Consider the following 25,722-nt stretch of genomic DNA (forward strand, 5'->3'; position numbering starts at 1 on the left):
TCCCTCCCTCCCTGGCTTTCAACTAGGAACACATTCAGCTCTCCCCTTTAGATGTCCTGGCCTTTCAGGGTGCAAGACTTCATGGTTGTCCTTCAGTGGATGTTGCTGGTTGCAGGAAAGTAGCTCTGCAGACCAGGCAGGGGGTGTGTGGCGCACCAGGCCAACCTTTCCTACCGGCATCATCTTATCCCTGCTGCCCAATGAGGAGATTCCATAAGCAAACACCTCCAGGAGAATTCTGGAATGAAAAACGAGACCCCTGGTTAGTCCCTGGTTCTCTGGTGGTCCCTGTGCAATGAAACAGGGTGGGAGATGGCTGCAGTGTACGTGGCATAAGACTTGTTGTAAGGCTGATGGAACACTCGTTAAAATGCATAATTACACCTACAAAATGGCAGTGAGGCAGCAAAGAAAGTCTCTTTGCTGCCACCATTGCATCCTCAAGTATCCATCCAGCACAGCATTTCTGGGTAATTGTTTAATCTTCCCCAGTATTTCCCATGCTAAAGCCCTGGGAGGCCTGCTGTGTTAATTTTGTCGTGTACTTTGGGAATCATTCTCTATGCTCACTTGAATGTTACTTGTAGTACAGTATGTGATGAGGTGTCCAATATGTCTTTTGGTTCAACTGTGTGGGATCACTTTCCGTTTTTGAAAACTGAGGATGCAGAGAAGATGCTTGTCACTGTTCAGCCTACAACCTGCTCTCTCGACCCTTACCCATCCTGGGTTATCTGAGCTAGCCAGGAGTAGATCCATGGAGACATGAATATGTCTTTGCTTGAAGGAATGGTACCCACCAACTTGAAGGAGGGGGTGTAGTGGCCACTCCTGAAAAAGTCCTCCCTGGAGGTTTATGCAAACTTCTGCCCACTCACAAATACTCCTTTTCTGGGTAAGGTTCTTGAGAAGGCAGCGGTTGGGCAACTGCAGATGCTCTTGGAAGATACTGATTATCTCAACCCATTTCAGTCTGGGTTACTTATTTTTCTTATTTATATACCATGAAATATAATAATAACACAAGTAATATTTATCCCGCAATATTCCATGGTTTTTGAAACAATCTTTATGATATTTTTCTGTCTGCTCTGCCACCAAGGAGCAAAAAGTAAGAAATAAAAATAAAATCATACAAAGAGGAGAGGGGCTTTTTCTAGTTCTGGTGCCAAGACTATGCAGCTGCATCTCTGAAAAGTTAACATTTAAGAGCAATCACATTCAGACTGTCTGCACAAATACTGTTTGAAGATGTAACAAAGAAATCTGCTTTATATGCAATATAAGGACTACAGTCTGACAGTCTCCAGTTTTATGGTTGCAGTTCTATTGGTGCTGTTTGTAATTTTTGTTGTTCTAGGACTGTATGCTCGTTTCCTTTGATATTGTAGCTTAGATCTTTCAGTTCTGAAAAGTGTCTTGTGCACATGTACAGAAAAGGTGGCTATAAATGTTGAAACAAACAGACCAAAGAGACCTCCCTGCCATGCTGCTGTGCATAAGTAGTGTTTCTGTAAGATAAAGACCTGAGGTCACTTGGGGTCACTAGGGCTAGAAAGCTTGTTGAGTCCTTCCCAGACTTTATGATTGATTTCCATAGGCACAAATAACTCTCAGACCTTTCCTTGGTGCTCTTTTTTATTGCTAGACTGTGCCTCGTTCCAGGTGTGTCAAGAGCTGTCACCCTGGATATGCCAAGGAGGTCCAGGACGGAGAGCCAACTTGCTGCTATGCCTGTGCTCCATGTTCAGAAGGGACGATCTCCACTCAGAATGGTAATTGACCTCAGAGGAATGGGCGTTCTCCTGAGAAACAGGGCAAGTATTTGCATCTGCCCAATGCTCTCCCCTATTCTGTTTTGATTACCTCTTCTGTTCCTTTCAAACACTCTAGCAAAACTTTCCATGGATGTGTCAGATAAGGAGGCTGTATGAAGGATTCCTTTTGCATGGATGTAACTTAGTGGGAGCTCCCTGGAATTAGCCACTTGCTACAACTTAGCCCCATGTAGCTCACAGGAACGTGGTGAAGACAAAACACGATAATCACATAGAGACTCCCCTGAACAATGTTTGGCTTAACATGCTTCATAATCCATATCTGCACAACACAGGAAGCTGTCTTTCTATCCAGTCAACCCCCAAATCCATCAAGCCCAGCACTGGCTATTTTACTCAGACCGGCAGGAGCAGCTCCATAAGGTCTCCCAGAGCAGCTTTCCTGCTCTGATTGCCTGAGATCCTTCTTTGCTGATGAGGCCTCAGGTTGAACCTCCTGATCAGAAAGCAGGTCCTCTACCAGGGAACATTTCTTTCTCCCTCCCCTGATACATAATGTTCTTTGATCACCTGTCCCACGTCCCCATGTTTCTTCCAAATGGAAGAGGACTCTGAGTGGTGTCCCAGCAGGGGCACAGTCACCCCACCCTCTTCCACAGTCTCCCTAATCACAGGAGCAAACATGTAAGTGCAGCCAGCTTTTCATTGTACGTCTTCTTTCCCCCAGTCACAGCACTGATAAGCATATAGACTTACAACTCCGGGCAAGGAACTCCGCCTCCCTCCCTCCCTCCCTGGATTTTGACTAGGAACACATACAGCTCTCCCCGTTAGATGTCCTGGCCTTCCAGGGGGCAAGACTTCATGGTTGTCCTTCAATGGATGTTGCTGGTTGCAGGGAAGTAGCTCTGCAGACCAGGCAGAGGGTGTGTGGCACACCAGGCCAATCTTTCCTACTGGCATCATCTTATCCCTGCTGCCCAATGAGGAAATTCTAAAATCAATCACCTCCAAGAGAATTCGTGAATGAAAAACGAGCCCCCAATGTGTAAAGCAAGCAAGGTTTGCCTTCTGACCCGGGAGTTGTAAAAGTGTCTCATTGCTGAGACAGTACCAGGCCATTAGAGATAAGTAATTTGCACCCTTTAGTGATTCGGGGTGTGGTGAGGAGCAGCAGCAGGCAGAGGCCACTCTCCCCCGTCTGGCCCCTGGGTGGCGACCGCCAAGCCCGAAGGCAGGCAGGCTCAGTCTGCACAGAAGTGGCAGAGCAGCGGGATGTGGGACCACTCTGAGGTGGGGCAGGTCCCAGCACTGCTGCAGCCACCACCGCAGGGAGACTGGGCACCCAGGTAGACAGTGCTGGACCATCTGCACCAGGCGGAGATGCAGATGGTGCACTTCACCTTGGACACTTGGTCCAGAGAGGATGAACCGCATGCTTACTTGTCCCTGACAGCTCACTGTTGGGCAGCCCCAGGGAAGGTAGCGGCCAGCACTTCTGGGACTGGGAGGGAGGGTATTGCTGGGCTCTCCTTCATGCACAGGTCATAGACCAGTCCCACATGGCAGCAGAGATCACAGACGTCATGAACCGCATGGTGGAGGGGTGGCTGGCCAGGTACCTGCTGACTCGCAGTTACATGGTCACGGATGGGGGAGCCAATGTGGTGAAGGCTGTGTGTGATGGTGGATGGTTTGAGGGCATCTGCCGCATTGCTCACATCTTCGACCTGATAGTGAGGGATGCTCTTGGTATGGGCAGCACCAAGGTGTATCCCAATCCCACCGCCCTGCCTCAGGTCCATAATCTCTTGGGGAATTGCGGGAAGGGGGCTGGGCACTTCCAACACAGCGCCAAGGGCAGTAGGCTGCGGTGGGAGAAGGAGGAAGACTTGGGGCTCCCACAGCACAGGCTGGTGCAGGACGTGGCAACAACCTGGACGTCCACATACCTCACGCTCAAAAACAAACTGAAAACCTTACAAAAGCTTTAAAAAAGAACAAAATAAAAGAGAAATACAACAACATGTTCAAAATCCTCAATTTCTAACATTACAATATTCAAAAAAAGGGGGGGAGGTTACACATAGACTTCAGTAAAAGCTGTCCAAATATCCGGATATAAGCCCATTTGCAAGCTACGCCTATATACCACTCTTTCCCGTGTTGCTACTGTTGTTAAATCTCCAGTCCATTGCACTATAGGGGTTGAGCTTTTATCCTTCCAGTCTCATAGTATCAGTCTTTTAGCAACCAAAAGGGCACGAAAATGCATTTACGCTGACTATGTGTTACATTCCAAGAAGCAGGTAAGTAGTTTAAAGGAACATTTGCACCAGTAAATATTAAAGAGCTTTCCAATACAAAATTTATCCATACAATAACTTCCTCCCATTGGGCGATTCCCAAAAGGAGAAAGGAGGTGGCCATTGGGCATTTCCAAAACATATGAATAAAAGAAACATTGACTGCATTACCCTCCAACAATTAGCCGAATTAGACAAGCCTTTATTAAAAAGATGTTGTGGCATCCAATAGACCAGAAACAAGAGCTTTTGCTGAATAGGGCATAACTGAAGATCCACTGAAATGTCTGATGCCAAAACCGCAGTCCATTGATTAAGCAAAATAGGACATTCCAATTCCCTGTTCCATTCCTGCTATAAACCACTTGTGTCATATTGATTCATTGATAAGAAATGTTTATAAACATGAATCGTCGATACATCTGTTCAGCTTCAATAAGTATTTCCAGTGGCGAAGGAGACTCTGAGGCAGTAATAGCAGCAGGACCAAATCTAGATACCAACGTATGTTTCAGTTGCAAGTACTGCCATTCCACTGAAGCCGGCAAATCAAATTGATCCTGGAAAGTTGAAAATACCAAAAACTCATAATCAACCCCCACTAATTGATCTTAAGTAAAGATCAACTTATCTGTATTAGACATATAAAGATTTAAAGTAGAAAAGCTACAGTATCTTTGGGATTCTTAGACAAGAAAGATAAATTGTAGTGAAGATAGCTTGGATGTATTTTATCGCATCCAAAAAGTATATAAAAGAGACTCAGAACATGCAACAGTGGGTAGTATCCTTAGGATCAGCTTCCGTTGATGTGCTGCCTATAGAATCACCTTGGCATGCTTGATCTGATTATCACAGAGAAAGGGGAAATGTACTTGGCTCTGCTTTAGGGATGGGGGAGAATTTCTCCCCGAAACTTCGGGGGGCCGAGTGCCAACGTATTTGGCCCCCCGAAGTAGTTTTGGGGAGAAATTCTCTGCCTCCCGCCCCCCCCCCCGGATGGGACTTACCTTTCCCGAATGTCCCTCCCGGCGGAGGGTCCCAGCGGCGGTTCGGCAGGTCTTCATCAGGGCCGGGGGCGGCAGCCGGTCTTTTGACCGCCTGCCGCTGCCGCCATACCAATAAAAGTAAAAAAAAAAAAAAAAGCCCCCGTGATCGGCTACGTGATGATTAACGTAGCCTATCACGGCTAGATTTGCAAAGTCAGCGATGATAGGCTATGTAAATCGTCACGTAGCCTATCACGGATGACGTTAAAAAAAAAAAGCGCGTACGGCTAATGGCGGCCCCCATAGGGAGCCGCCATTCGCATTCCTTATTTGGACACTGTAGTCTACGTAAAGATTATGTAGACTACAGCGACCAAATAAGGAACGCGAATGGCGGCTCCCTATGGGGGCCGCCATTTGCGTACGTGCTTTTCTTTTCTTTTAAAGTCACCCGTGATAGGCTACATGACGATTAACGTAGCCTATCATGGCTGACTTTGCAAATTTAGCCGTGATAGGCTACGTTAATCGTCACGTAGCCTATCACGAGGGCGTTTTTTTTTTAACTTTTTATTTCGCGGCCGGGCGAGGCGAGGCGCCTCCTCCCTGGCCTGAATTTTGGCCGGGCGAGGCAGGAAGCCTCCCCCCCGGCCTGAATTTCGGCCGGGCGAGGCGGGAAACCTCTCCCCCCGGCCTGAACTTCGGGGGGAGCAGCGAAGCGCCTCCCCCCCACCGCGAAGCAAGTTGCAAGACCAGGTAAGTGGCTTTCGTGCACCCCTACTCTGCTTACACAGAAGCCTTGCTTAGAAAGATGATGGAGGTTTCATGTGTTTGAATTTATGCATACATGAGTGCTTGAATTTAGTACTGTTATGCTGATACTTTTGTGGTAAAGAAACAAGACAAATCTTGTCTGAGAGAGTGTTGCTTGAGAAATAGAATTCTGTATTACCCATATGGAGAGTGTTGAGATGGTAGCTGGTTTTAGGAGAAATCTGACTATTGGAGAGAATCTCTGAACCAGGGCAATTGCCACAGGTGGGACTCTTCGTGTGCCCCAGAGAGAGATGCTAAGCCCAGGCTGTGATATGCTGAGGTGTTCCTGTACCTGCCAATTGGGAATGTCCAGGTCTCCCAGCAAAGGAGGGCCTGGGTAGTGCTTGCAGGTGAGGCACTCCTGCAGCATCTGCCTTGGCAGTCCTGGTCTGCCCTCTTGCGAGCCACTTTGACCAGCCCACCATCCCTTTCTTTGCTCTCCCCACCATCCTCCCGTTCCTGCTCTATCCCAGTGCCTGATAGTAGCAGCTTGAGGAGTCCCAGCTGTTGCCACTGAGGCGTCACTTTTCTGCCACAGCTGTGGCGTGCTTCCCTCATCAGCTTGGGCCCTCCACAGGCAGTGCTCCATGTTAACTGGATACTCAGACCCAGCTCCCTCCTGCCCCCCTGCCTGGGTGTTTTTAGGAACAGAAGGAGCAGGACTTGACCCAGTGAGTCCTGATGGGCTGTTACAAGAATACAGACAGTTCTGGATGTATGACCAGTGTTAATGATGTTGCAGTCACCCTCTTTCTTTTCAGATGCAGACCACTGCAGCAAATGTCCAGAAAAGCGGCATCCAAACAAGGCCTGTGATGAATGTATCCCCAAGGAGATGACCTTCCTCTCCTATGGAGAACCGTTGGGGATTATCCTGGCTTCATTTGCAGTATTCTTTTCTTTAATCACAGCCTTTGTGTCAGGAACCTTCATTAAATACCTAGACACACCAATAGTCAAAGCCAACAGCCGTGACCACTCCTACGATCTCCTCCTCTCCCTCCTGCTTTCCTCTTGGTCCTCCATTCTGTTCATTGGCCGCCCAAGGAAAGTGACTTGCCTTCTCCGACAAACAGCCTTCAGCATCATCTTCTCAGTGGCCGTCGCATCTGTGTTGGCCAAAACAATCACTGTGGTGCTGGTATTCCTGGCCACAAAGCCAGGGAACAAGGTGAAGAAACGGCTGGGGAAGAGTCTGGCCAACTCCATTGTAATTTCTTGTTCCAGTGTTGAAGTTGTCTTCTGCTCCATCTGGCTGGGGATCTCTCCACCCTTCCCAGAGTCTGACATGCACTCCCAGCTGGACAGATCATCCTGCAATGCAACGAAGGATTTGTCGCCATGTTTTATACTGACCTAGGCTACATGGGCTTCCTGGCTGCCATCTGTTTCACGGTGGCTTTCCTAGCCAGGAAGCTGCCTGGGGCCTTCAATGAGGCCAAGTTAATTACTTTCAGCATCTTAGTCTTTTGCAGTGTCTGGGTGTCCTTTGTGCCCTCCTACCTGAGCACCAAGGGGAAATCCATGGTAGCCATGCAGGACTTCTCTATTTTGACCTCCAATGTTGGGTTCATAGAATCATAGAATCATAGAATAGTAGGGCTGGAAGGGGCCTACAAGGCCATCGAGTCCAACCCCCTGCTCAATGCAGGAATCCAAGTCAGAGCATCCCTGACAAATGGCTGTCCAGCCTCGTCTTGAAGGCCTCCAGTGTGGGAGAGCCCACCACCTCCCCAGGTAATTGGTTCCATTGTCGTATTGCTCTTGCAGTCAGGACGTTTTTCCTGATGTTGAGCCAGAATCTGGCTTCCTGTAACTTGAGCCCATGATTCCGTGTCCTGCACTCTGGGATGATCAAGAAGAGATCCTGGCCTTCTTCTCTGTGACAACCTTTCAAGTACTTGAAGAGTGCTATCATATCTCCCCTCAGTCTTCTCTTCTCAAGGCTAAACATGCCCAGTTCCTTCAGTCTCTCTTCATAGGGCTTTGTTTCCAGTCCCCCGATCATCTTTGTTGCCCTTCTCTGAACCCTCTCCAGTTTGTCTGCATCCTTCTTAAAGTGTGGTGCCCAGAACTGAACACAGTACTCCAGATGAGGCCTAACCACTGCTGAGTAGAGGGGAACTAGTACTTCCCGGGATTTGGAAGCGATGCTTCTATGAATGCAGCCCAAAAGAGCATTTGCCTTTTTTGCAGCCACAGCACATTGTTGGCTCATATTCAGCTTGTGATCTACAACAGTTCCAAGATCCTTCTCGCTTGTAGTGTGGTTGAGCCACGTATCCCCCATCTTGTAACTGTGCATTTGGTTTCTTTTTCCTAGGTGCAGAACTTGGCATTTATCCCTATTAAATGTCATTCTGTTGTTTTCTGCCCAGTACTCCAGTCCATCCAGATCACTTTGAATTTTGTTTCTGTCTTCCAAAGTATTAGCTATCCCTCCCAATTTTGTGTCATCTGCAAATCTGATCAGCATTCCCTGCACCTCCTCCTCCAAGTCATTAATAAAAACATTGAAGAGCACTGGGCCCAGGACTGAGCCCTGCGGTACCCCACTCGTTACCTCTCCCCAGTTTGAGAAGGTCCCATTGAGAAGCACTCTTTGAGTCCAATTCTGTAGCCAACTGTGGATCCACCGGATCGTTGTTTCATCTAGCCCACTTTGAGCTAGTTTGCTCATCAGGAGATCATGGGGCACTTTGTCGAAAGCTTTGCTGAAGTCCAGGTATATGATGTCTACAGCATTCCCACGGTCTACAAGGGAGGTGACTTGATCAAAAAATGAGATCAGATTTGTCTGGCAGGACTTGTTTTTGACAAATCCATGTTGGCTTCGAGTAATCACGGCATTGTTTTCAAGGTGCTTCCAGATGGATTGCTTTATGATCTGCTCCAGAATTTTCCCAGGGACTGATGTCAGACTGACTGGTCTGTAGTTCCCAGGTTCCTCCTTTTTACCCTTTTTGAAGATAGGGACAACGTTAGCCCTCCTCCAGTCATCTGGCACTTCCCCCGTCCTCCATGATTTCTCAAAGAGAATAGACTGAGAGTTCTGAGAGTTCTTCTGCCAGTTCCTTTATTACTCTAGGATGCAGTTCACCTGGCCCTGGAGATTTGAACTCATTCAAAGTAATGAGGTGTTCCTTGACCATATGCCTATCAATCTCAAGCTGTGATCCTGCCCCTTCAGCCTGTACTTCACCTTTGCCAGGGGGGTCATAGACCCTCTTTTGGGAGAAGACTGAGCCAAAGTAGGAATTGAGCACCTCTGCCTTTTCTTTGTCATCTGTTATCATTTTGCCATCCTTATTTAATAGCTGAACCACCATTTCTTTCCTCTGCCTTTTACTATGCATGTAGCTGAAGAAAGCCTTTTTGTTGTTTTTAACATCCCTGTTGTTTTTAACATCCCTAAAATGTTGCTGTGCTGCATCTTTCTTCCCAAGTGCTACATTATTGTACTGAGGCCTGATCTGAATAAAAAGGAGCATCTCATGATGAGAACTAAAGATGGGATGTTATCATAGCTAGAAATGAAAAAAAATCTATCCCCATTTCAGTCTGGATTAGAATCACATGTTCTGATAGAGGCAAAAGTACTATGGAACAGATCCAGGGCCTGTTACTTTGCCGTGGGTTGCAGTTAGATCCAGGAATATAGGGAGGCCTTCAATGAAAGGACGGGGAGCCCTGGGAATTTTTTTTGAAACCCTCTCTTCATGGCGTCACATCACTCTAGCAATGTTTCTCATACATTTCTTAGACAAGGACTGATATTGTGACCGGTCCAGTGGGTACCCTTAGAATTTTCCATGAAAGCTATAGATTAGGCCATGGGTGGTTTACATCTCCCATCATCCCGCACCAGTGGCGATGCCAGTCAATGCATTTAAGGGCAGGGAATTGGTGGTCTAGTGTCTCCTGTGTTGCAGCATCACCAACACCGCAGAGGGCCAGAGAGCATCACTCCAGCCTCCAGCCCAGCAGGGGTCAGGTGGCACATGGAGGCCACAGGGTCTCTCTGCTGCCTCATCATGCCTGGCTCATGAGGCTGAGCAGTTTTGTCGTTTCTGATCCTTCTGCATGATCACTTGAGGGATCAGCCCTTCTTTTCAGACCCTGACTTAATACAGTTCCCGCACCTTTTTGTGATGATCGGATGCATTACTCAAATGCAGTTCTTCATTTGGAGACAGGGAGGAAGGTGGGCAAAGATCCTCTTCGGGCATTGATCCAGCTGAACTGTCCATCCCTTCCTCCACAGGACTCCCTTGCCATCAAGTGCCCTGTGAGACTTATGAGTTCTTTTTCATATAGTTTTATAATTGTTTCTATGAATGTATTGTTGTCTTACTTGTAGACCACTTTGCTCGGTGTTTACACTGGAAGGTGTTATATAGATAATTGTTAAGCATAAATACATATCTCCAAAAGGAACAACCCTTTGGTTCAATTTTGTTCCTGATAAAAACAGTGATGTTACATTTCTTGCTCTTTCAGACAGCAAATACCAAGCAACAACTGCAGCCTTCATATGTTCTTTGTACTGTGCTGTAGGCCATTCAGGAATGCCTGATAGATCTCTGAAGGTGATTTGAAAAAGGGTCCACTGAAAAAAATCCAGCAAAGGTGATTGTTATTTTTGTTACCTTGTTGTGGAGCTGGAGCTGGAGCTGGAGCACCTCAATGACGCCATGAACTAACTCGTGAAGGGACACCCCCTGGGAAGGTAATGGCAACCCACCCCAGTATTCTTGCCATGGAAACTAAATGGATCCATATAACCAGAGATATGTTGGTATACCTTTGGAAGATGGGACTCCCAGGTTGGAAGATGGTCAAATGCTACTGGGAAGGAACAGAGGATAAGTTCAACTAGCCCCAGATGTGATGACGCAGCTAGCTCAAAGCTGAAAGGATGCCTAGCGGCCGATGGTGCTGGTGGTGAATGACGAATCCGATGTTCTAAAGATCAATACACCATAGGAACCTGGAATGTAAAAACTAGTAGCCAGGGCAAATTGGATGTGGTTACTGGGAGATGTCAAGATTAAATATAGACATTTTGGGTGTCAGTGAACTGAAATGGACTGGCAGGGGCCACTTCACATCAGATGACCACCAGATCTACTACTGTGGACAAGAGGACCACAGAAGAAATGGAGTAGCCTTCATAATTAGTAATAAAGTGGCTAAAGCAGTGCTTGAATACAATCCAAAAAATGATATTATGATCTCAATTTGAATTCAGGGTAAGCCATTTAACATCACAGTGATCCAAATATACGCCCCAACCACAGATGCTGAAGAAGCAGAAGTAGATAGGTTCTATGAGGATCTGCAGCACCTACTGGATAGTATGCCCAAAAGAGATGTTATTTTCATTACAGGAGACTGGAATGCTAAAGTGGGTAGTCAAACGACACCCGGAATTATAGGCAAGCATGGTCTGGAAGAACAAAATGAAGCTGGACATAGGCTGATAGAATTTTGTCAAGGCATAACAAACACTCTCTTCCAACAACCTAAAAGACAACTTTATACATGGACTTCACCAGATGGTCGACACTGAAATCAGATTGACTACATCCTTTGTAGCCAAAGGTGGCGGACATCTATGCAGACGGTAGAAACAAGACCTGGAGCTGACTGTAGTTCAGATCACGAACTTCTTATTGCACAATTTAGAATCAGACTCAAGAGAATAGGGAAGACCCACAGATCAGTTAGATATGAACTCACTAATATTCCTCATGAATATGCAGGGGAGGTGAAGAATAGATTTAAGGGACTCGATTTCGTAGATAGGGTCCCAGAAGAACTGTGGACAGAAGTTCTCAACATTGTTCAGGAGGCAGCAACAAAAAACGTCCCAAAGAAAAAGAAAACGAAGAAGGCAAGATGGCTGTCTGCTGAGACACTGGAAGCAGCCCAAGAAAGAAGGAAAGCAAAAGGCAACAGTGATCGGGGGAGATATGCCCAATTAAATGCAAAATTGCAGAGGTTAGCCAGAAGAGATAAGGAATTATTTGTAAACAAGCAATGCACGGAAGTGGAAGAAGATAATAGACTAGGAAGGACAAGAGACCTCTTCCAGAAAATTAGAAACATCGGAGGTAAATTCCAGGCAAAAATGGGTATGATCAAAAACAAAGATGGCAAGGACCTAACAGAAGCAGAAGAGATCAAGAAAAGGTGGCAAGAATATACGGAAGATCTGTATAGGAAGGATAATAATATCGGGGATAGATTTGACAATGTGGTCAGTGATTTAGAGCCAGACCTCCTGAAGAGTGAGGTTGAATGGGCCTTAAGAAGCATTGCTAATAACAAGGCAACAGGAGATGATGGTATCCCAGCTGAACTTTTTAAAATCTTGCAAGATGATGCTGTCAAGGTGATGCATGCCATGTGCCAGCGAATTTGGGAAATGCAAGAATGGCCAACAGATTGGAAAAAAATGACTTTATATCCCCATACCAAAAAAGGGAAACACTAAAGAATGTTCAAACTATTGAACAGTGGCACTTCTTTCACATGCCAGTAAGGTAATGCTCAAGATCTTGTAAGGTAGACTCCAGCAATTCATGGAACGAGAATTGCCAGATGTACAAGCTGGGTTTAGAAAAGGCAGAGGAACTAGAGACCAAATTGCCAATATCCGCTGGAGAATGGAGAAAGCCAGGGAGTTTCAGAAAAACATCTATTTCTGTTTTATTGACTATTCTAAAGCCCTTGACTATGTGGATCATAGCAAATTGTGGCAAGTTCTTGGTGGGATGGGGATACCAAGTCATCTTGTCTGCTTCCTCAGGAATCTGTATAATGACCAAGTAGCAATGGTAAGAACGGACCACGGATCAACGGACTGGTTTAAGATTGGGAAAGGAGTACGGCAGGGTTGTATACTCTCACCCTACCTATTCAACCTGTACGCAGAACACATCATGCGACGTGCTGGGCTTGATGAATCCACGGCTGTAGTTAAAATTGCTGGAAGAAACATTAACCATCTCAGATATGCAGATGATACCACTTTGATGGCTGAAAGTGAGGAGGAGCTGAGGAACCTTATGATGAAGGTGAAAGAAGAAAGTGCAAAAGCTGGGTTGCAGTTCAACCTCAAAAAAACCAAGATTATGTTAACCAGCTTGATTGATAACTGGCAAACAGAGGGAGAAAACCTAGAGGCAGTGACAGACTTCATCTTTCTAGGCGCAAGGATTACTGCAATCACCAACTGCAGCCAGGAAATCAGAAGACGTTGACTTCTTGGGAGGACAGCAATGACAAATCTTGATAAAATAGTGAAGAGCAGAGACATCACAATGACAACAAAGGTCCACATAGTTAAAGCAATGGTCTTCCCCATAGTAACTATGGCTGTGAGAGCTGGACCATAAGGAAGCCTGAGTGAAGGAAGATAGATGCTTTTGAACTGTGGTGTTAGAGGAAAATTCTGAGAGTGCCTTGGGCTGCAAGAAGATCAAACCAGTCCATACTCCAGGAAATCATAACAGCAAATACCAAGCAACATCTTCATCCTTCATCCAATCATTACATTGTGTGGGAGGCCATTGGGGAACATCATGTAGATTCCTCATGATGGTATGAAATCTTGTCAACTAAAAGTAATTTAAAATAAAAACGTTTCATGGCCCATTTGATTCCCCCCTCTGAGATCATCCAGATGCACAATTGTTTCTGTTATGCACAATGCCAAAGTATTAAAGAACACCACAGACTGACACGTTGACCCCGTGCCCTCACTGAGAAGAAACATTTCCCCATTTTTCCTATTTAAAAAATAAGATAAAATGAAACCATCAAATGAGTCAATCAATCAATCAATCAATCAATCAAACAACTAAAAATAAGATAAAATGAAACCATCAAATGAGTCAATCAATCAATCAAACAACTAAAAAAATAGCTCACTTGCCTATACCCCCGAAGCATGCACAAATAAATAGGCCTTTATCAGGCATGTAGATATGGATGGAGTCATGTTCATCCAGGATGGGGGGAGCTTGTCGAGCTGCCCCCCAGCTTGCTTGGCCCAGATATTCTGGTGAACAGCCCCTCCTCTCTGCACCAAGGACTCCAGCAGTCAAGCCCTGGTGCTTCATGTGCACAAGGTCTGGAGTGCGAGTCCTCAGCTCAGCCAGTCCCCAGAGCTCTCACCTCAGCCTTCTTGGGACGAGGCCAGGGCGCAGTGCTGAGTTGCTGCAGAGGCCCTTGCTCCCCACATCAGCTTTCAAGGGCTTCCCTAACAGCTGATGGGGGCAGGATGGACATTGGAATGGGTAGCCCGCAGTGCTCTTGCCCCGGCCTGCTCAAGAAGAGGCCAGGGGGAGAGCGCTGGTGTGCTGTGGTGCTGCCAGCTGCTCACCAAGCTCCAGCGTACACAGCGGCCAGGCCTGTCAGCACCCCAGGGCTCAGCAAGGGGGGTCCAGAAGGCTGGACAGGGGGGAGTCCATCAGACTCCTCCCCTTTTTGGCTCCCAGGATATCCCAACAGGGATCTAAAGGACAGCAGAATGTGGAACATCCAGTTTGAAATCTGTCATTCTTGGACAAGGTGTGGAAGCAGGTTGTGTTCTCACAGCAGCTCTCAGTACGTTTGGATAATGTGGATTATTTAGATCTCTTACATTTACGGGATAGAAACAGCCTTTGTCACCCTGGTTGATGACTGCCTCTGGGGAATTGATGAAGGGAATGCAACCCTGTTGATTCTTCTGGACCGCTCAGTGGCTTCCAACCATGGCATCCTTGTATCCATCTGGGTTGGGCTTAGGAGGCATGGTTTTAAAATAGTTCTGGTCCTTCCTGGAGAAGCAGTCTCAGAATGTGGTGCTAGGAAATTTCTGCTCCACCCTATGGAGCAGAAGCCTAGACTGTAGAGTGTCACAAGCCTTCATATTGTCCCCCGTATTTTTTGATACATCTACATGAAATTGCTGATGGAAGTTACCTGGAGGTGGGGGCAACGTGTCATCAGTATGTGGATGAGACTCATCTCTACCTCTTGTTTCAATCTACACATTCCACAGGGAGCCTGTGGACTGCTGTGGAACACTAGAGGATATTTTGGTGTAGAGGAGGGAGAACACGCTGAGACTGGTATGCCAGCTGTGGCCCTATTTGGAGAAGATGGACCTCACTCAGGGTTTTCATGTGTGACTGACATCTGGGCTGGATTCCTCTCACACACTGTAAGTGGAGCAGGAAACCTCAGCTGGTGGAAAAGCCAGCTGCCTGAGTGTTGGTGAGGCTGAGGCAGTCAGATGATAAAATACCAGTATCACACCAGCTAAACTGGTTACCAGTGAATTTCTGAGCCCAATTTAAAGTGCTGGTTTTTGTCTTTAAAGAATTAGCTGGTTTGCAGCCAAATGACTTGTAAGATTGCCTTCACCCATATCAGCCTCTTTGATTTAGGGAATTTGGCAGAAGGGGACCAAATGAGTCCTTCATACACTGGTTTCATCAATAACTGGGAAATTTATTAAACACACTCATGAATTTCAAATCTACACATTAATGGGGGAAATTAACTTGGCTGAGGATTTAGACATCAAAACAAGCAGACCATACATAAAACATGCCAAAGTCTCAACGGGTGAAGAGAAAATTGGACTGTGAGGATTTGGGGGAAATTAGCTGAATTCTCTTGGTGGATGAACATGAAGGCCCCCCGAAATCGGCGGTGAAATTCTCCGCCCCCCCAGGATGGGACTTACCTTTGACGAATATCCCTCCCAGCGGCGGGTCCTGGTGGCGGTTCGGCGGGTCTTCGTCAGGGGCGGGGGCGGCAGCTGGTCTTTCGACCAGCTGCCGCCACCGCCATTACAAGGAAAGTAAAAAAAAACGCCCCCATGATAGGCTACGTAATGATTAACGTAGCCTATCACGGCTAGATCTCCAAAGTCAGCCATGATAGGCTACGTTAATCGTTACGTAGCCTATCATGGGTGACTTTGAAAAAAAAAAAGTGCGTACGCAAATGGTGGCCCCCATAGGGAGCCGCCATTTGCGTCCTTTATTTGGTCCCTGTAGTCTTGCCCTTATTTTCGCCGTAGTCTACGTAAATCTTTATGTAGACTACAGGGACCAAATAAGGAACGCAAATGGCGGCACCCTATGGGGGCCGCCATTTACATACGCGCTTTTTTTTTTTTTTCAAAGTCACCCGTGATAGGCTACGTGATGATTAACATAGCCTATCATGGCTGACTTTGGAAATCTAGCCATGATAGGCTACGTAAATCGTTATGTGGCCTATCACGGGTGTTTTGTTTTGTTTTTTACTTTTTTTTTGCGGCCGGGTAGACGGGGCGCTTCTACCCGGCCTGAATTTCGCTGGCGAGGGATGGGGCGCCTCCCCCCCAGCCTGAATTTCGGCTGGGCGAGGCGGGGCACCTCCCCCCCCTCGCATGAACTTCGGGGGGAAAACCGAAGCGCCTCCCCCCCAACGCGAAGCAAGCTTCAAGAACAGGTAAGGGACTTTCGTCCATCCCTACTTCCTGGCCACAAAGCCAGGGAACAAAGTTAAGAAATGGCTGGGGAAGGGTCTGGCCAACTCCATTGTAATTTCTTGTTCCAGTGTCCAAGTTGTCCTCTGCTCCATCTGGCGGGGGATCTTTCCACCCTTCCCAGAATACGACATGCACTCCCAGCCTGGACAGATCATCCTGAAATGCAATGAAGGATCTGTCGCCATGTTTTATATTGCCCTAGGCTACATGGGCTTCCTGGCTGCCATCTGTTTCATGGTGGCTTTCCTAGCCAGGAAGCTGCCTGGGGCCTTCAATGAGGCCAAGTTAATCACTTCCAGCATGCTCGTCTTTTGCAGTGTCTGGGTGTCCTTTGTGCCCTCCTACCTGAGCACGAAGGGGAAGTCCATGGTAGCCGTGCAGGTCTTCTCTATTTTGGCCTCCAATGTTGGGTTGCTGTGCTGCATCTTTCTTCCCAAGTGTTACGTTATTGTACTGAGGCCTGGTCTGAACAAAAAGGAGCATCGCATAATGAAAACTAAAGATGGAATCTTATCATAACTAGAAATGCCCTTCTTTTCAGAGCTACTAGACCTTGACCTAATATAATTCCTGCTCCTTTGGGTGATGAACGGATGCATTACTCAAAGGCAGTTCTTCATTTGGAGACAGGGAGGAAGGCAGGCAAAGATCCCCTCCTTCCCTTGATCCAGCTGAACTGTCAGTCCCTTCCCCCACAGGGCTCCTAGGCCATCAAGTTGTCCCTTGAGACTTATACGTTATTTTTCATATACTTTTATAATGGTTTCTATGAATGTATTGTTGTCTTACTTGTAGACCACTTTACTAGGGGTTTACACTGCAAGGTGGTATATCGATAATTGTTAAGCATAAATATATATCTCCAAAAGAAACAACCCTTTGGTTCAATTCTGTTCCTGATAAAAACAGAGATGTTACATTTCTTGCTCTTTCAGACAGCAAATACCAAGCAACAACTGCAGCCTTCATATGTACTTTGTACTGTGCTGTAGGCCTTTCAGGAATGCCTTAAAGATCTCTGGAGATGATTTGAAATTTGGTCAACTGAAAAAATCAAAAACATTGATACGTCACTCCTGGATGTTCTTTGCCCTGCTCTGAGATCATCCACACACACCTGTTGGTGTCATGCTCAACCTCCACGCATCAAAGAACACCACAGACTCACACATTGACTGCCTGCCTTCACTTAGAAGAGTCATCATCTTTTTTCCCCCTTTTGAAGAAAAAAATCCATCCAGAGATAATTGTAATACAGAATTGCATTTCTCCAAAACGAGTGCTCCTTTGATGTAATTCTGCTCCTGATGAAAAAAGAGATGTTACATTTCTGGCTCTTTCAGACAGCAAATACCAAGCAACATCTTCAGCCTTCATACATTCATTCCCTTGTGTGGGCAGCCATTGAGGAACATCATGTAGATTCCTCATGATGGTATGAAAACTTGTCAGCTAGAAATAACTGAAAATAAAAACATGTCATGTCCCATTTGATTCCCCCCTCTAAGATCATCCAGATGCACACTTGTTTTTGTTATGCACAGTGCCAAAGTATGAAAGAACACCATGGACTGACACGTTGACCCCATGCGCTCAATGAGAAGAAGCATTTCCCCATTTTCCCTATTTAAAAAATAAGATAAAATAAAACCATCAAATGAGTCAATCAATCAATCCATCAATCCATCAGTCAAACCATCAAATAACTAAAAAAAAAAAAATAGCTCACTTGCCTATGCCCCCGAAGCAGGCACAAATAAATAGGCCTTCAACAGGCATATAGGGATGGATGGACTCATCTCCGTCCAGGGCGGGGGGAGCTTGATGAGCTGCCCCCCCCAGAACTTCTCGGAGAGCCTTCCAGCTTGCCCCACCTGCCAAGCTGTGCGAGCTGCCCCTCCTTTCTGCCCCAAGGACTCTGGGAGTCAAGCCCTTGTGCTTCCCATGCACAAGGTCTTGAGGAGGAGTCCTCAGCACAGTCAGCCCCCAGTGCTCTCACCTCAGCCTCCTCAGGACGAGGCCAAGGTGAAGTGCTGGGTTGCCGCAGAAGCCCTTGCTCCCCACATCAGCTGTCAAGGGCTTCCCTCACAGCTGATGGAGGCAGGACGGATATCGGCATGGCCACCCCCAGTGCTCTCACAAGAGTGCTGGGGTGCTGCTAAAGCCCTTCTTCCTCGTGCCGGTTCTCATGAAGGCCAGGGGGAGAGCACTGCAGTGCTTGCAGCCATTCGACGACCTACAGCGTATTGACTGCCAGGCCCTCAGCACCCCAGGAATTGGCAAGTGGGGTCCGGAAGACTGGTTGGGGGGGAGTCCATCAGATTCCCCACCTTTTGGGCTCCCAGGATATCCCACAGGGATCTAAAGGACAGCAGAGTGGGGAACATCCTGTATGAAATCTGCCATTCTTGGACAAGGTGCTGGAGCACCTCAAGGTGCCCTTGAAGCAGCTCTCAGTACTTTTGGATGATGCGGATTATTTAGTTTTGTCAGGTTATCCTGGTCCCGGAATGGCCATAGCTGGTGAACCATGAGTTGGGTGAATGATGTAGAGGATAAAGAAATGTTTCATTATAGCTAGGGGTGCAATCCATCCATGCAGGTGCTGCTGTATGTCCAGGAGTAGCATGCTTCGGAAATTGCAGAGCTGTGCAGGGAACGAGTCTGGGATGAGCAGTGATGTCACCTGATGCATCATTTAAGTTCTCCCAAACTCTTCACGAACTCAACAAGATTATGGACCCCTTGGATGAGCTCACTAGTGGTGCTGCTGGGGGGGGGGGAATTAGATTGGCAGCCCCCCTCTTTGTGGCTGGTAGTCAAGACTAACCTATCTAGCAACAGAGGTGCAATTGGTGGGTTTATTTGGTGTTGCTGCCTCTCATTAGAAAGGAAACTTAGTAGACAAAGGAAAGCAGAATGAGCACTCACCAGTCCCACTTTCATGCAAAGAGCGAAGAATAAATAGAGACTATAGTCACCTTTATTTAAGAAAGAAAAAAAAGCTTTACTCAGGAGTATACTTGCATAATATGCAGGTACAGCTTACAATTTCAAATAAGAGCTTGTTTGGTCTATTTCTACAACACTGGAAGGAGAGAGAGCGTAAGCATACCATGTGCTCCTAGCAATGGAGGAAGGAAGAGAGAGAGAGAGAGAGAGAGAGAGAGAGAGAGAGGAAGAAGGAATGGGTGGAGCCGGAAGCTACTGCTGCAGAGTTGCTGAGGCTAGCTATGCCCCCAAATCCCTATGCATTAGCTAGCTAAATGCCAAACTGCCCCCCTTCCTGTAGCTTGCAGATGAAGTTGCGTTATTCCCAACAGCAGTTGGGAGGGTCAGGAAAAGGATCAGAGCTGGCACTCTTCCCAGCTATGATGCTAACATTATTTACTCGTTCCCAGTTTCTCATCTGTATGAAACTTTGAAACAGAGCTCAATAAGTAACTGAACAAGGACCTAACATTTACATGGCCCCGCACCTGACACTAAGCAATAGAATGCACCAATATCATAAATCTCCTCCTGGATGTGTTGCTAGCCCAATACTTATTGTGTAGGGAAGATCCCCAGTTCCTTATTCTTTTCTAACTGTTTGGGGTATAATTGGTTTGGGTGTGCCACCCTTCAGAGTGTCCTGGATTGAGAGAAAAGCTTGGGCCAGACTCAATCCAATGCCATCACATAGAAGACACTCTCCTTGGTCTGTGGGTGTATCATATGAGGGGTCTCAAAGCTTATTGTGGTGTTGATACCTCCATTTTCTTATCGGTCATTCTCATCACACACATCAATCTCTGTTGCACAAACGTGATGGTTTTGATTGGAAGGCATTGTTTACCTTGAAGGGGACAGTCTCCCCATCATGGAAATGTATCATATTGTTGTTGTTGTTCAGTCGTTCAGTCGTGTCCGACTCTTCATGACCCCATGGACCATAACACGCCAGGCCTTCTGTCCTGCGCTCTCTCCCGGAGCGTGCTCAAGTTCATATTCATTGCATCGGTGATGCTATCTAGCCATCTCATCCTCTGCCGTCCCCTTCTCCTTTTGCCTTCAGTCCTTCCCAGCATCCGGGCCTTTTCCAGTGACTTTTCTCTTCGCATTAGGTGGCCAAAATATTTGAGCTTCAGCTTCAGTATCTGTCCTTCCAATGAGCACTCAGGGTTGATTTCCTTTAGGATGGACTGATTTGACCTCCTTGCAGTCCACGGGACTCCTAAGAGTCTTCTCTAGGGATGGCGGAGAATTTCTCCACGAATCTCCAGGAAGCCAAATGCCAACGCATTCGGCCCCCCAAAAATGGTGATGAAAGGGGCTCCGCAGGCCCCCCGCCCCCCCCCGGGATGGGACTTACCTCGTGCGAATGCCCCTCTCGGCGGCGGGTCCTGGCGGCGTTTCGGCGGCGGCAGCGGCAGATGGTCTTCTGACCGGCTGCCGCTGCTGCTGCCATTGCAAAATAAAAAAGGAAAGTAAAACAACAACAACACACACCCGTGATATGCTACGTAATGATTTACGTAGCCTATCACGGCTAGATTTCCAAAGTCAGCCGTGATAGGCTACATAAATCATTACGTAGCCTATCACAGGTGACTTTGGAAAAAAAAAAAGCATGTACGCAAATGGGGCGCCACCATTTGCGTTCCTTAGTTTGACACGTCTAGTCTATGTAAAGATGTACATAGACTACGGCGAAAATAAGGGCAATGCAAATAGCGTTCGCCTGAACTTTGGGGGGAGAACCAAAGCACCTCCCCTCCACCGCGAGGGAAGCTGCGGGACCAGGTAAGTCCCTTTCGTCCGTCTCTAGTCTTCTCCAGCACCACAGTTTGAAAGCATCGAAAGCATTAGACGGACCTTTCTCGGCAAGGTGATGTCTCTGCTTTTTACTATGCTGTCTAGGTTTGCCATAGCCTTCCTCCCATGGAGCAAGCATCTTTTAATTCCATGGCTATAGTCACAGTCTGCGGTGATCTTGGAGCCCAAGAAAATAAAATCTGTCACAGCTTCCATTTCTTCCCCTTCCATATGCCAGAAAGTGATGGGGTCAGATGCCATGATCTTCGTTTTTTTAATGTTGAGTTTCAAACCAGCTTTTGCACTCTCCTCTTTCACCCTCAACAAGAGGCTCTTTAGATCCTCTTCACTTTCTGCCATTAGGGTGGTATCGTCTGCGTATCTGAGGTTGTTGATAATTCTCCCGGCAATCTTAATTCCGACCTGTGATTCATCCAACCCCATGTTTCTCATGATGTACTCTGCATATAAGTTAAATAAGCAGGGCCACAGTATGCAGCCTTATTGTACTCCTTTCCCAATTCGGAACCAATCCGTAGTTCCATGTCCAGTTCTTACTGTTGCTTCTTGACCCTCGTACAAGTTTCTCAGGAGACAGGTAAGGTGTTCTGGTACTCCCATGTCTTTCAGAATTTGCCACAGTTTGTTGTGATCCACACAATCAAAGGGTTTAGTGTAGTCAATGAAGCAGAAATAGACTTTTTTCTGGCATTCTCTTTCTTTCTCCATGATCCAGCGAATGTTGGCGATTTGATCTCTAGTTCCTCTGCCTCTTCGAAAACCAGCTTGTACTTCCAGTAGTTCTCAGTTCACACACTGCTGAAGCCTAGATTGTAGGATTTTGAGCATCACCTTGCTGGCATGTGAAATGAGCGCAATTGTACGGTAGTTTGAACACTCTTTGGCATTGCCCTTCTTTGGAATTGGAATGTAAACTGACCTTTTCCAGTCTTGTGGCCACTGTTCAGTGTTCCAAATTTGTTGGCATATTGCGTGCAGCACTTTAACAGCATCATCTTTTAGGATTTTAAATAGCTCAGCTGGAATACTGTCATCTCTGCTAGCTTTGTTGTTAGTAATGCTTCCGAAGGCCCACTTGACACATTTGCCCTTTCTCAGTGATAATCAAATCAAGCTTGCCAAGTTGATTCTGCAGGCAACACATCAAAGGAAGCTGTTCCTAAGGCATAGTGCCCACTGGTGCATGTTCTGAGTCTCTTTTATATACTTTCTGGATGCTATAAAATACCTCAAAACTATGCTTACTACTAATTACCTTTCTTATCTAAGAATCCCAAAGATACAGTAGCATTTCTACTTTAAATCTTTATGCCTCTAAATAAGATGATTGAATTTTGAAACTTTTTATTGAGATTAATATGCTGACAACATACTTACACAAACATTTTAGCTTTCTTTGACATGTTACAGGTATCTTTTTTGTCTTGTGAGCTTGTTATCTTACACGTATCATATCTTCTTGCCTGGAGCCTCTCTTTAAATGGATGGCATTAGGTTGTCAGCTAGGGGTGTAGGAAACACTGCTTACCTGGCTCCACCGGGTTCTGCCTGTGGGGGGAGGCGATCCGTTCCTCTCCCCAGAATCCTTGATAGGGGGGAGGCGATCCGTTCCTCTCCCCAGAATCCTTGATAGGGGGGAGGCGATCCATTCCTCCCCCCCAGAATCCTGCCTGGCTGGCTCCTTTCCGCAGCCAGGCTGCGGAGCCGCCAGCCAGGCCAACCCACAGCAGGGCCTCTAGCTGCTGCAGGGCTGCTGCAGACGCAAATGGTGTCCTGTGTAGGGGATGCCATTTGCGCGACCAAATAAGGAACGGGAATGGCGGCTCCCTATGGGGGCCGCCATTATCCGTACACAGTTTTGTTTTGTTTTTTAAAGTCACCCGTGATAGGCTATGTGACGATTCACGTAGCCTATCACAGCTGACTTTGCAAATCTAGCCGTGATAGGCTACGTGAATTGTCACGTAGCCTATCAGGGGACTTTTTTTTTTTCTTCTTTGATTGCAATGGCGGGGGCGGCAGCCGGTCGAAAGACCGGCTGCCGCTCCCGCCCCGCTCGAACACCCGACGAACCGCCGGCCGGACCCGCCGCCGGGAGGGACATTCAGGGAAGGTAAGTCCCGTCCCGGGGGGGTGCGGGGGGCGGGGGGTGCGGAGGATTTCTCACCAAAACTTGTTCGGGTGGCCGAACACGTTGGCGCTCGGCCCCCCGAAGTTTCGGGGATAAATTCTTCGCCATCCCTAGGCTAAAGCGGGAACGCAAATGGCATAGGGGATGCCATTTGCATCCCTGTTTTAGCCGTGATAGGCTACGTAAATATATACGTAGCTTATCACTGGCCGGCGTAGGGACGCAAATAGCCGCCACTACGATGGTCACCATTTGCAGCCGCAGCAACCCAGCAGCGGCTGAAGCTGCCGCCGCCGCCGCCACAGCCAGGTAGGCTCCGTTTAGTAGGGCTTTCGCAGGGTGGTGGGGCAGGGTGCTCCATTCTGCCACGGATTCCCGGGGGCTGAATTCTCCCTTTGAGCTCTAATCCTCAATGAACAGGGGCCAAACAACATCCCTTCTGCACTCCGAGATGATGTCAGTCACTGTTTTTTTACAGCACAACTGAGATACCTCTGTAATCTCCTCTTTCTACTTCAGCCTTTTGGAGAGGACCAGAGTCATTAATTTGCACACTAAAGCAGCCTTCTCCAATCTGGTGCCCTCCAGATATATTTTGGACAACAGCTTCCATAATACCTACTTTACCAGAATATTTTGTGATGCACCCATGATTTTTTTTTCCCCCAAGGAGGAAGTGGAGACCTAATGGAGACCACTGCCGACATCCACTCAATAAATATATTTGCAACACACCCAGTTCTTGCATCTTGACAAAATCTGGTATTCCCCAATGGAAAACTGGCCTATTCCTGATTGATTCTGGCTCCGTTTATCAGTGGCATTGTGTAGTCATGACTGGGGAAGGCAATGGCAAACTACCCCACTACAGTCTGCCATGAAAATGCCAGCACAAGCGGTGTCCTTCTAGGGGTCAGTAATGACCTGGTGCTTGCACAGGAGGAACCTTTCTTTTCCTCATATTTTATGCCAAAACATTTCACATTTGAAGCCAATTGCAGCTGTCTAGCTGTGGGAGGATGGAGCAGGGGAGGAGGCTGCTCTATGAAACATTGGATCTGTCATACAGGTATTTCTGCCCTCCCTGCCCTGGAACGCCCCCAGGTAAGCCCCTTTTCAGCCACTCTGTGATCCTTTTTCAAGCATGGAGGACGGGGCTGCTCTGCACTGCCTCCAAGGCTGAGTGGAAGTGGGGCAGTCATTTCTCTGGGAACTGACCTTGGAGTGCAGGCTCCATGCTCAGTCCAGAAAACCAGATATCCTATAGCCACTGTCTCGCAGCCATAGGATTGCTCCCTAAATGTATACATTGGATGCGTTATCATTCATCATTGGGTTGTTGTTTTGGAGTTTTGACAAAATTGGAATCAAAGGGAATTGGGACACACAGTAAGAGTTTCCATTTTTTTGGATTAACTGTGTGTAAAGTGATTTTGGATTAACTGTGCGTAAAGATGAAGACATTCCTAGGCACATCTAGACCTTCAGATGAAGTGGGAAGCTCTTTTGACGTTTGGTATATAGTTGTTCTTGTCTATGTTTATGGTTTGCTTCTGCTATTCCTGTTTATTAATGTCAATACATACCGTTGTTTGGTAATAACTCGTGTGTGTGTGTGTGTGTGTGTGTGTGTGTGAGTGAATGTGAGTGTGTGTATTTGGAGCAGCTACCCAGACATCCAGCTAATTGTCCCAAGTTTTATGGGGTGGGGACTTGAGCCAGAAGTGTATCAGGGAAGGACCGTAACCCAGCACTGTCTTCTGACCCAAGGGTGACATCAGCCAGGAGGAAGAACGGACTGACAGAGCCAGAAAGGGCTTCCCTGCCTGAAAGACCCCTGCATAGATTTGCCCCCCACAAAAGGGGGAAGTCTGTGGAATGTAGGGGTGGACGAAAGTCACTTACCTTTTCTCGCAGCTTGTTCGCGGTGGGAGGGAGCGCTTCGCTGCACCCCCCGCAAAGTTCAGGCCGGGGGGGGGAGGCTTCCCGCCTCGCCCGGCCGAAATTCAGGCTGGGGAGGAGGCGCCTCGCCTCGCCCGACCGCGAACGCGGAAGTAAAAAAAAAAAAAAAAGCCCCCTGATAGGCTACGTGACGATTTACGTAGCCTATCACGGCTAGATCTGCAAAGTCAGCCGTGATAGGCTACGTGAATCGACACGTAGCCTATCACGGGTGACTTTAAAAAAAAAAAAAAAGCGCGTACGTGAATGGCGGCCCCCATAGGGAGCCACCATTCGCGTTCCTTATTTAGTTGCTGTAGTCTCCATAAATGTTTACGTAGACTACGGCGAAAATAAGGGCAACGCAAATAGCGTTGCCCTTATTTTCGCCGTAGTCTACGTA

General features: G+C 47.2%; 1 long non-coding RNA gene across 1 annotated transcript; it reads right to left on the bottom strand.

The window, feature by feature from the left end:
• Positions 1-3,753: 3,753 nt before the first annotated feature.
• On the bottom strand, positions 3,754-25,423 carry LOC146356352 (uncharacterized). The gene is made up of 3 exons (XR_014787454.1): positions 25,284-25,423; positions 16,775-16,894; positions 3,754-4,644 (listed from the first exon to the last, which is right to left on the bottom strand). It is a non-coding gene; the product is annotated as an uncharacterized LOC146356352 (long non-coding RNA).
• Between the last annotated feature and the right edge of the window lie 299 nt (positions 25,424-25,722).

This window comes from Heloderma suspectum, chromosome 2 (genome assembly GCF_057233095.1).
Source record: "Heloderma suspectum isolate Gila_16-S chromosome 2, 16-S_ref, whole genome shotgun sequence".
Lineage (NCBI taxonomy): Eukaryota > Metazoa > Chordata > Lepidosauria > Squamata > Helodermatidae > Heloderma > Heloderma suspectum.